This window comes from Meriones unguiculatus, chromosome 14, assembly GCF_030254825.1.
Source record: "Meriones unguiculatus strain TT.TT164.6M chromosome 14, Bangor_MerUng_6.1, whole genome shotgun sequence".
Classification (NCBI taxonomy): domain Eukaryota; kingdom Metazoa; phylum Chordata; class Mammalia; order Rodentia; family Muridae; genus Meriones; species Meriones unguiculatus.
In genome coordinates, this window is record NC_083361.1 from 87960742 (window position 1) to 87973810 (window position 13069).

At 41.5% G+C, this 13069-nt stretch overlaps 2 pseudogenes; both read right to left on the bottom strand.

The window, feature by feature from the left end:
* Positions 1–944, bottom strand: LOC110566030 (olfactory receptor 51F2-like; annotated as a pseudogene).
* A 9412-nt stretch (positions 945–10356) lies between these two features.
* On the bottom strand, positions 10357–11348 carry LOC132646992 (olfactory receptor 52R1-like; annotated as a pseudogene).
* Positions 11349–13069: the final 1721 nt, after the last annotated feature.

The following is a 13069-nucleotide window of genomic DNA, read 5'->3' on the forward strand; positions in this document are numbered from 1 at the left end:
TTAATGATTGTGGAGCGTGAGGTCCTTTGCAACATGCAAGTCTGAGAACGGCTTTCTGAATTGCTTTGTTTTCACACTGTAGACGATGTGCTTCAGCACAGGGGATCAGCAGGTACATGTTCACGATGAGAGCGGGCACAGGGTGGGGCATGTTTTCCAAATCTGCGGACAACGGATAAGCTGATCAAGGGGATGTAGAGGATGCCAGGGCAGTGATAGGAGAAATGCAGGTGCCGAAGGCCTTCTTCCTTTCTCCAGGGGATGCCATGCTGAGAACCGAGCAAATGACCAGGATATAGAGAGTAGGATAGAGTCCATTCCAGCAGCAGAAACAGCTGCAGTTAGTCCAAATGCACTGTTGATCTTTGCGGCTGAGCACGAGAGCTTCATCCCACCGGGGTGGAAGCAGTAGGAGTGATGGAGCACATGGCTAATGCAGAATGACAGACGCTTGAGGAGCAGAACTTGTGGGGTCAAAGGGACAGTTGTCCTGGTAATGACTGGCAGAGCAACTTGTGCAATCCTTGCATGAGGTAAGATGGTAACATAACCCAAGGGGTTTGAGGTGGCCACAAAACCATAAAAGGCCATAGCCAGCAGCACTGATGGTTCCATGAAAGTGAAGAGGCGAACGAAGAACATCCGTGACAAGCAAGCATCGAAGCTGATCTCCCCAGTGAGGCAGAATGTCCCCAGCCTGGTCACCAGAGGAGAGCTGCACAAAACAATGTCGTGGTGGACACCGTGGAGAGGAAATAGCACGTGGGCTCTTGGAGAGTCTGCTCGGTAGGGCCTACGAACAGGATCAAAGGATTTCCAGACAGTGCAGTTAAACAGAGGCAGCAGAAGGGGACGGAGATCCAGGAATAAGCCCATTCTAGTCCAGGGATGCCAGTCAGGAGAAAAGTAGAAGTGGAGGTATAGAAGATTGGCACTATGGTCATTCGGAATCTTGACTTCTTAAATCTAGAATTTCAAAATTATTTTAGTTGAAGTCTGACGGGCATTCAATAAACTGCATAAAACTTTAGGGCATGGTTCAAGTAAGTTTGACATCTATTATGTTCCCAGTAACTACTTGTGACATCAGTTAAGAGGATATTACAGAAGGCTTTCTAATGCCTTACCCTGTCCATTGTCTACTTTATCTGTCACCTTTCTTTTGATTTATATTGCCATAATTATCAATTCCTATTTTTGAGCTTGATATGAGTGGAACCATGCAAATGATGCTATTTTGTTGGGAGTTTTTCATCCAAAATTATATGTAGATCTATCAGAAAGCTCAGCTATTTAATTAGGTTTGAACTAATTTAAATCTATTCAGCTAAATTTATTTCACATTTATTATTTATTATTTTATATAGTCAGCAATAATTTAGTTTTAATTAAAACTTGATCCTTTTAAAAAGTGTTTGCTGCCTTTGCAGAGGGCTATAGTTCAGCTCTCAGTACTTATGCTGGGATGCTCACAGTTTCTTACATTTCTGACACCCATGTCTGGGGAGGATGGGGAGAGAGGATGGAAATAGGTGGGGGGCATCTCTGGAACGAGGGAGTCTCGCAGGAGTCTACGGGAATGACCCCATCTGAGACTCCTAGCAGATGGGGTTTAGGAGCCCAAAGTGGTCACCTTCTGCAGCCAAGTGGAACTTCCAGTGGAGGGAGGGGGACACTACCCATAAAACCTTAGACCAAAATTTTGCCTTGCTTACAAGAAGTGTAGGGTTGAAAGATGGAGGAGACAGGAGCTCCACAAGGAGAGCAACAGAACCAAGAAATCTTGGCCGAGGGTTTTTTTTTCTGAGACTGATATTCCAACCAAGGACCATGCATGGAGATAACCTAGAACCCCTGCACAGATGTAGCCCAAGGTAGCTCAGTGTCCAAGTGTGTTCCCTAGTAAGGGGAACAGGGGCTGTCTCTGACATGAATTCAGTGGCCTGCTCTCTGATCACCTCCCCCTGAGGGTGGAACAGCCTTACCAGGCCACAGAGGAAGACAGTGCAGCTGGTCCTGATGAGAACTGATAGGCTAGGGTCAGAGGGAAGGGGAAGAGGATCTCCCCTATCACTGGATTGGGGAGGGGCATGGGAGGAGATGAGGGAGGGAAGGTAGGTTTGGGAGGGAATGAGGAAGGGGTCTACAGCTGGGATACAAAGTGAATAAATTATAATAAATTTAAAAATAAATAAAAAAGATAAAAATGACTACTTATGTACTCGAATGACTAGAACTGAGAAGAAGGCAAGGAAGAAAATCTGTTTCTGACAGCGCGTGGAGAAACTGGAGACACCTGGCAGGACTGCTAGCATGTGAGAGTACATTGTCCTTAAAAAAAGACAACGCAATTTTCTAAATGTCCTACCATAGACTCACCGCAGGACTCAGACATTTTACGTCTGGACACTTTTCAAAGACAAATGGAGGCAGATGTGTACACAAGCATACACGGGTGTTCCCAATGGCATTGCTTGCGCTTATAGCCCCAAACTGGAAACAACCCAAGTCTGATCGCCTGGTGGACAGGTTGTGAAGCCTCTGTACGATGGACTAGTGTTAGGACAACAAAGGAAAAGGAACACTGACATTACTGCCGCATGGATGCCCCTCAGACACATTATGCAAAGAGCCCCAGGTGGAAGGTTCCACACAGCGTGATCCCATTTGAATCACATAAGCATAAAAGAGAAGAAAAAACTGGGCGTATGACACACGTGTGCCGTGTGTGTGCAGGTGTATATGCTTGTGCATGCTCAGAGACAAGAGGAGGTCACAGGCGTCCTGCTCTGTCATTTCTCAGTTTAGTCCTATGACGTAGGGTCTGAAGCTGCAGCTAGGCTGGTGACTAGCAAGCCTCAGTGGTCCTGACCCACCGTCCAGCTCCCATCCCTGATCTTGTACGTGGGTATTTGGGGTTCAGACTTGGGTCCTTAGTCTTGACCAGCCAACCCTCTTACCTGCTGAGCTGTGATCCTAGTCTTGAAAGGAAACTTGTTTTGAAGACAGAAAGCAGGTTAGTATTTGTGTCTCTCTGGGGTGGGAGCTGGACAGCAACCAGGAAACTATTTTGGATGATGGAAAATGTTCTAAAATTGGGTAGTAGTGATGGTTTCCATTACAAACACACTAATTTTTGGATCACATACTTTTCTAACACATATGTTATATTCACAACTTTAAAATTTTTTTTATTATTATTTATTACAATTTATTCACTTTGTATCCCAGCTGTGGCCCCCTTCTTTGTCTCCTCTCAATCCCACCCTTTATCTTCTCCCCCTAGTAATCTGATAGGAGCGCTCCTCCTCCCCTTCCCTCTGACCCTAGCCTATCAGGTCTCATCAGGAGTGGCTGCATTGTCTTTCTCTGTGGCCTAGTAAGGCTGCTCTCCCATCAGGGGAGGTCATCAAAGACCCAGCCACTGAGCTCATGTCAGAGACAGACCCTTTTCCTCTTACTAGGAAACCCTCTTGGACACTGAGTTGCTATGGGCTACATCTGTAAAGGGGATCTATGTCCTCTCCATGCATGGCCCTTGGTTAGAGTATCAGTCTCAGAAAAGACTCCTGGGCCCAGATTTCTTGGTTCTGTTGCTCTCCTTATGGAGTTCCTGTCCCCTCCAGGTCTTTCTGTCTCCCCCTTCTTTCATAAGATTCCCTGCACTCTGCCCAAAGTTTGGCTATGAGTCTGAGCATCTGCTTTGATTCCCTGCTGAGTAGAGTCTAGAAATTGAAGTCCTACTCTAGTGATGAATGCAGCATTTAAATGAGGACTGAATATTTCTCCTTACACATTCTGTGTTTTTTGTCTGTCATCCTGTTAAGTGAATAACTGGGGTAACAGAAACTTTGAAGGGGTTATAGTTACAGCAGCCACATAGCATGTATACATTGCAGTTTCATGGTATGTATGCATTAAATATCTGCTAAAATGAGACGAATCCCCAAGATTTAGAAGCAAGCAGTATGTTAGAGAGACAAAGTCAATGGCTCCCCTGAGAGTTGCTCTTTCAATATGAGAGGTTTGGCAGCTTGGGAACTCAAGTGGAAGAGACTTTCAGAAAAAATTACTTTTATGCAAGGATTTTATGCTAATTAAATTCTGTTCAGTGAGTGGTTAAGGCTAAGTAGTTTTGGGTTATCTTACGTAATCTTTATTATTTAGGCCAAGCCAAGGAATACCTCTTATTTACCTTTCGGTACAAACAAACGTGGCGTTTGACAAACTGTCTGCTACCCATAGTGTCCGTTGCATTAACTTTTCCTCACTCTTTTTGGAAGTTATTTTTAATTGAATTTTTTCATACAATATACTCTGAACACATTTTCCCCCCTCTGATTCCTCCCAGATCTTCCCAATATCCCCACTCACTCAACTCCTCCTTTTTTTTTCTCTCTTTCATAACAAACATACAAAACCCAAACAACAACAAAAACAATAATCAAGAAAACATGCACATGCTCACACAGGCATGCAGAAAAACAAAAATATACAAGCAATGGACCAATAGAAAAACACCACCACCAACAGCAAAAACAGAATGCTGAAATGAAGCAATAAAAGAAAAAAAAGGTCTACATCATTAGTTTTGTGTTGGCTTATTATTCTGGGTAATTAATTGATACCCCCTTGCAAAGAAAATATAATTTTCTACAATGGATTCCACACTGTCCTAACTCTGGCTATTATGAATAAATCTGCTACAGGAGCTCCACAAGGACCAAATGTATCTGGGCACAGGGGCTTGTCTGAGACTGATTCTCCAACCAGGGACCATGCTTGGATGCTAGAACCCCTGCTCAGACGTAGCCCATGGCAGCTCCGTATCCTAATGGATGCCCTAGTAAGGGGAACAGGGACTGTCTCTGGCATGAACTCTGTGGCTAGCTCTTTGACCCCCTTCCCAACCCCCATGGGAGGAGCAGCCTAGCTAGGCCACAGAGGAGGACATTGCAGTTAGTCCTGGTGAGATCTGATAAACTAGGGTCAAATGGAAGGAGAGGAGGACCTCCCCTATCAGTGGACTTAGAGGGGCAGGGAGGAGATGAGGAAGGGAGGGTGGGATTTGGAGAGAATGAGGTAGGGGGCTACAGCTGGGATACAAAGTAAATAAACTGTAATTAATATAAAGAAATAAAAAGTTAATTAAAAATTATTGTTATCATTTATTACAATTTATTCAATTTATATCCTGGCTGTGGCTGCCTCTCTCATCTCCTCCCAATCCCACCTGCCTTCATTTCTCTAAGTGCTTCTCCACCATTTGAGATTCCTCTGTTGAGAACTCTCTCTTTAGTCTGTGTCCCATTTTTAATTGGGTTATTTTGTTTATTGATGTTTGATTGATTTTTCTACAATTTATTCATTATGTATTCTGATTGAAGCTTCCTCCCTCAACTCTTTCCAGCCCCACCTTCCCTCACTCTTCCCTCCTATCCCCTTCCTCTAGTCCACTGAAAGGGGGGGGGGTTCTCCTCTGCCATCCCATAGCTTATCAAGTGTTATCAGGACTGCTTGGATCCTCTTCCTCTGTGGGTTGGCAAGGCCACATCCCCAGGAGCAAGTGATCAAAGAACAGGCAATTGAGTTCATGTCAGAGGCAGCCTATGCTCCCCTTACTTGGGAACCCACGGAGTCTTCTAAGACAGAAAAATGAAGCCAAATGGTAAAATATATGAAGTGTGAAACCAAATAAACTATTTCTGTATGGTGCAATCAGTTTGAATGGTGCTGCAGAGTTGGGTCAAAGGTTATATACATTAACAAATCCTGCTTACCTGGCTAAACAGGATGGCATCCCAAAAAGGGAAATAAATGCTATTTTGATCAAAAGGAAGTTTAAACACAGACACAGGAGTCTGAGAAATTTCCTGTTACTTTTCTGAAGGCGAAGTGCCTTACTGACGGCAGGGTGCGTTAGGCACGCTGTACTGGCTTGACATCACTCTCTAAATGTTGAGGGCTGGGGTTTGTGTGTGGTTTGTCTAGGGAGGTGTGGTCAGGAAAGTGCAACAGGCGGTGAGTAACATTCAGCGCATGAATAATGAGCAATAAGCACATAATTTTGTAGAATTAGTTTTGAATAATGGATTTCTACCAAATCATAGGACAATGAGTGCAAAAATATATTTAAGTTACTATTGAGAATTTTTGTAATTAGTTTTGAATATTTTATTTTTCCTCAATTGTCACAGATTGAGAATTATTAACATTCTTAAAATCTAATAGTTTATATCATCTTCTGTCATTAGCTAAATTTTAATATTAGATGAGATTCCTAAAACAATAATTGTCAGAATAAGCAATTCTTTAATATAACAAGCATGAGAATTTTATGAAGATTCTAAATTATATATAAAGGATTTTATTGTTTCTTAGCCTAGTAACATAAATTTTTAATCTTGATTAGTTTTTAAGTGTTACATTAAAGAATATGGTTCTGCCCCTGATGGCCAATAGGAAAGGCATGTGTAGTATAATTTTTATGAAATTATTTTTGTTACTCCTATGATCAGTGATTTTGTAATCCTTGTTGTTTTTGGCCTTTAGTAAACTTCTTTCTTCAATTTAGATAATTTAATTCCTAGAATCATTGTAATCACTGCCTTAAAAGACATGGCATCTATTAAATGTCTTTAGTATGCTTTGCTGGGTGATAAGTGGCATTGGGTATTTCCTTGGCAAAACAGTTTTTTCCCTTTTGAACACATTTTAAAACTTTTAAAGTAATAGGAAAGCCTTGAGAAGTTTACTAATGTCATATACCTGTCTTCATCTCCCATTTCCTGAGGGTTTGACATTTTAAGGGAGGCTGAAAAGTGGCATATCATTGAACTTCTCTTGAGGAGTCCACAGATGCTGTTTTCTTTGACTGAAGGTTTGGTTGTTTGGCTTTTCTTTGTTTCACCCTATTTATGTTCCCTTAATTTGATACACTTGACATTTAAATGTTTCTTCCACCCTCAGGATATGGATGCAAATGGTCCCATGTCATCATCATATACCACAGTGAGCTCTTTTTCATGAAGTGCTTCTAGAAAATGGTGATACTATAGAAACTAAATGAAGCCCATTTCTGGAAGGCAGAGGACTCTCCTGATAGGTGGTTTTGACTAGAAGACATCTAATGACTTTGACTAAGAGTTTAAAACTACACAACAGTTTACAATCCTGTTTCTAGGGTATATACTCACTCATAAGTGGATATTAGACATATAACATAGGATAAACATACTAAAATCTGTATAACTAAGGAAGCTAATCAAGAAGGAGGACACTGGCTAAGATGCTCAATCTCCATTCAGAAGGGCAAAGAGGATGGATATGGGAGGAGGGAGAAAACGGAACAGGACAGGAGCCTACCACAGAGGGCCTCTGAAAGGCTCTACCCTGCAGGGTATCGAGGCAGATGCTGAGACTCACAGCCAAACTTTGGGCAGAGTGGGAGACAGTAAGACCTGGAGAGGACAGGAGCTCCACAAGGAGAGCAACAGATCCAAAAAGTCTGGGCACAGGGGTCTTTTCTTAGACTGATACTCCAGCCAAGGACCACTCATGGAGATGGCCTGGAACCCCTGCACAGAGGTAGCCAATGACATTTCAGTGTCCAAGTGGGTTCCATAGTAATAGGAACAGGGACTGTCTCTGACAAGAACTGATTGGCTTGTTCTTTGATCACCTCTCCCTGAGGAGGGGGCAGTCTTACCAGGCGACAAAGGAAGACAATACAGCCACTCCTGATAAGACCTGATAGACTAGGATCAGAGAAAAGGGGAGGAGGACCTCCCCTATCAGTGGACTCAGGGAGGGCCATGGGTGAGATAGAGGGAGGGAAGGTGTGGCTGGGAGGGGAGGAGGGAGGAAGCTACAGGGAGGATATAAAGTGAATAAACTGTAGTTAATAAAATAAAAATAAAAAAGATCCTGTTTTTTATGAAATTGTCTCTGTTCAACTCTATTGTGACAATTGATTCATTATGTACTACCACTAAAAACTAAGGTTGTTGCTATGTCATTGGGGTCAGAGAGCTTTATATCTGGATTCAGGAGATTCACTGGGGGCACTCTATTGCTAATGAATATCGAATAAAAGTAAAACTTTAGAGAAATGGAAGTTTTGTTAAATATGTGTATATTTCCAGTCATACCAGATCAACAAACCAAAGATATGGGATGCAACACATTTTCTGTGGTTAATAACAATGTATTGAGCATGTCAATAATTTATTAAAAGAATAGATTTTATAGTACAAATTCATTCCACAAAACTAAGGGAAACAGCAACAACAACATAAACAAAAACGTAATAGAACACAGGAAAACGCTCAGCATCTGCTTCGACACCAGGCTGGGTAGGGCCTTTCAGAGGTCCTCCTGTCCTGTTCTCTGTCTTCTCCCACTTCTGATGTCGATCCTGTTTGCCCTTCTAAATTGTCACAATAGAAAGAGATCCAGCAAAAATCTAATAAAGGAGGCTAGTGATGAATATAAGTTATGATCTCAGGGCCAAATGTAGCTGAGGGAACTGTTGATTTTTGTGTGTAACCTTGGTTATTGAATCTTTCTTACCTACTGGCCTTTTGACACCTGCAAGCATAGGGACAGGATAGAATCACCATGACCTATCAACAGGTCCAGTGGTTATAGAAATTGAGTGTAATTCCCTCATGTTGAATGTATTGATAATGATGCATTTTCCTGTCCGGCAGTTGATGAGCATTTTGTATTGGTCCTTATTTTACTTGTTTTGAATAGAGCTACTATGGATCTGATCCCAGTGCACGGCTCTAGATCCCCATCTATGGATGTTCAAATCACTGTCACCGCTCAGTGTGACGTTCTTGCGTTTGATAGCCACTGCGATGTTTCTGACCATGCGTGAATGAATTGTTTTCTCTTGGTCTTCCAGCTAATGAAAGAAATAATACACACCTAAAATTCCATGCTTTTGTGTATGATTGTTTTATTTTAATCAGATCTTCATTATTGTAACAAGTCACCTGAGCTACAACCAAGGAGGAAGAGAGCCCTGCTTTGCAGGTGGACATAGAGCTCAGGTCTGCTCACTTGGCTATGTAGCTTTCATCATGGCAGGAGTGTCTGCTGGAGGCCTGGTCACCTCAGGCCAGCTCAGAGGCAAAGAGAAATAATGAGCTGGGATTCCCAATGTCCCCTCAAATGTCACAGCCCCGTCACATAACATTCCTCTGTGGCGCCCCTCAGCCTACAATTCCTTTCAGTACTGCCAAAGCCTTAAACTGTGTTCTTTATTAGTATACAAATTTTTCTTGTCTTTAATCAGTAACAAAACTGTACATATATCAAACATATATCAAAGAACTTTTATAATAAATATTTTTATAATTTATTATTAGTAAGAATTTTTGTGTATCTATGAACCCAGGGTCATGGAAATGTTATCTTAATTATTTTTTACATAAGAAAATTAAACTTCAGGTTCTGATGATACATTTTGAAAAGCATTATTGTGAAAAAGAAAACTAGAAGGCTCCAAGTCTTATTAATAACAGTGAGTATTATTAGCATTTAGGTATCTTTATTAAATACACTTCTGTACATGTACATTCATATTATAGTTAGTATGGAAAATTATGGGAATTAAATAGGTTTTCTCTAAAACTTAATAACATATTGATAATTCTTCACATCTTCATACAATTAAACTAGTACCCAATTACTGTTCTTCATTTGGTTTTATTTATTTTCCTCTCTCGTTTCTTCTTTCTTCCCTGTTTTTTTTCTTTCTCAGTCTCCCTGTCTTCCTCTTCCCTCTTCTGTTCTTCTATCCATCTTCCTTCCTTCCATTCACATCTGTTTTCCTTTCCTCTCTATTGGCTTTATTTTGCTGCAATAAAGTTTCCATGTAGTCCAGGCTGGCCTCCTTCCTCTGGTTCCCTGCTGTTGTGGTCATTCTTATGTGCCATCACACCACTTTCCTACAGGACGGGTTGAATAATTTTGTTTTATTTTATAGATTAAGATTCAGGCAAGACTTTAAACATGTCTATTTAAAAATATTTTTAATAAAGAGATTCCCAGATGGAAGACATATGTATATTTTTAACTATTTAATGAAACGTCTAGGTTCTTTTCAAACTGTATTACCATCTATTTAAACCATGGCTATCTGGTAAAATATTTACTGATTTAATAAATGACTAGCAAATTCTTTCATGAAGAATATACATCAACTAAGTCTGTGTCTCAGATGCCTGGATGTGGTACCACAGACTGCATCCTTCCTTGTTCTGGAAGGTTTTCAGTCTGTAGGTTGTTGTTATCAGGTGGATGGCTGTGATGGTAGGAAATTGCCTGGAGAGTTTCTCATCTGTGTCATGTCAGTGTGGGTAACTGAAGACTAGGGAAATTGTGATCCCTGGTTAAAGGGCATTTTCCACAAAACCCATGAATATCCCTGTCCCTCATCTGTCTGGTTCTAACTCCATATGTGATGGGGTTGAGCATGGGAGGAACCAGCAGGTAGACATTAGCAAACATGATGTGCACAACTTGGGGCACGTGGTGGGTAAGGAAGGTGAAAATTGCTGGAACATATAAGGTTAAGATGATACCACTATAGGAAGCACATATCCCAAAAACTTTGAGGTGGGTTTCAACCTGAAGGCAACCTTAGCTCTCAGAATCATCACATAAGATACACTGATGACAATTATATCAAAACCAACCACAGAAAATGCCACGAAGAGCCCATATCCACGGTTGACTCTGGTATCCACACACACCAGCTTGAGCACAGCCATGTGCTCACAGTAGGACTGGGGAATGACATTGTTGGGGCAGAAGGGCATCCTGGAGATCATGAAGCAGAAGGGGCTCACCCACAGCAGCCCTCTCACCATGACAGCTGCCCCCAGCTTGATGACTACAGCTGTGGTCAGGATGCTGGAATGTCGGAGGGGAGAGCAGATAGCCACGTAGCGGTCCAAGGCCATGGCCATGAGCACCCCAGACTCCACAGAAGAAAAGGCATGTATGAAGAACACCTGGATGAGGCAGGCGTGGTATTCAATCTCATGATCGTGAAACCAGAGTATGGCCAGCATTTTAGGCTGTGTGGAAGAGGACAGGACCAGGTTAGTGATAGCCAGTAAGGCCAGGAAGAGGTACATGGGCTCATGCAGGGTGTGGTCAATTCAGATTATGTGTAGGATGGTGATATTTCCAGTCACAGCCACAGCATACATGACACAGAATGGAAAGGCAACCCAAAACTGATAGTTCTCCATCCCTGGGATTCCAAGCAAGATGAAGAACAGAGGATGGGAAGAGATGTTCCTTGAAGCCAGCATGAGAGGGCGGGTCATATTTTCTGTGTAGTGAAGTTTATCTGCTCTCTGTGGATTATAACAGCCAAGGCATGGGTGATTATTTGCACTTGTATGATATTATAATTTAATTCAATAATAAATTGCAGTAAAATAATCTTTTATTATAAATAATATTTTGCAACATATAATGATCCTACTTAATATTTTATTAGTACTTCTGACATTCAAAATATTAGAACATGACATATTCAGAGACAATTATTTACTAAATACAAAGTATTTTCTTGGAAGTAGAATCTATTAAGGTAACATTAGCATGATAAATAAGTTACAATAAAGTTTGCTGTTTTCTCATTAACCCATCACACAGTCCATTTATCTCAGTGTTAAGTCATTTCAGTGATGGTAGCTCATAGTAGAGAAAAGCACGTACTGAAGGACGATAGTAATTTATTCTTATATTATCTTTGCTAATTTAGCAGAGTTATCATCTTGGTTCTAGCCTGAAGAAAAAGATGAATCATCTGTGCATTTACAACTCTACATAGTACATTTAGTGAAAATCTTATACTTTGTGTAAGATTCACTCTTTCTTCAAATCTGTTATGGCGCAAAAGTAGGCACAAACGCCACGGTAGAGCATGTCTGCAGCTATATTCTGACACAGTCCTGTTCATACAAACAAAGTGCAACCTGGCTTTGATTGAAGACTGTACTTTATTCAGGGATGTCCTGGGTGGTAAATTACACAAGAAGATGACTCTGAACATGACACTCTGCCTAGCATTTCTTCCTGATAAAGAGAAGTTGGGTAAATATATATTAAAGGAAATATCAAGTAAAGGCTATTATTCAGAGGATAGAAGTTATGAAGGAATTTACTGAGTGCCAGCTTTTTTTAAGCATGCTGCATTATTATTATTATTTTGATGAACACATTAGTTTTTTTATTAATTACAGTTTATTCACTCTGTATCCCCCCATAAGCCCCTCCCTCCTCCCCTCCCAGTCCCACCTTCCCCCCCCCCTTCTTCACGAATGCCCCTCCCCAAGTCCACTGGTAGGGGAGGTCCTCCTCTCCTTCTTTCTAATCTTAGTCTATCAGATCACATCAGGAGTGGCTTCATTGTCATCTTCTGTGGCCTGGTAAGGCTGCTCCCCCCTCAGGGGGAGGTGATCAAAGAACAGGCCTATCAGATTATGTCAGAGGCAGTCTCTCTTCCCATTACTATGTAACCCACTTGGACACTACACTGCCATGGACTACATCTGTGCAGGTGTTCTAGGTTATCTCCATGCATGGTACTTGGTTGGAGTATGAGTCTCTGGAAAGACCCCTGTGTTCAAATTTTCTGGTTCTGTTGCAATGAAAAATAAAGAAATCATGAAATTTGCAGGTAAATGGTGGGACCTGGAAAGGATCATCCTGAGTGAGCTGTCCCAGAAGCAGAAGGACACACACGGTATATACTCACTCATATAGACATATAACATAGGATAAAGCTACTAAAACCTGTACATCTAAAGAAACTAATTAATAGAGAGGACCCTGACTAAAACACTCAATCCCCATCCCGAAAGGCAAAGAGGATAGACATCAGAAGAAGAAGAAAACAGGAAACAACCTAGGAACCTGCCACAGAGGGCCTCTGAAAGGCTCTGCCCTGCAGACTATCAAAGCAGACACTGAGACTTATGGCCAACTGTTGGGCAAAGTGCAGGGAATCTTATGTAAGAAGTAGGAAATAGTAAATTTG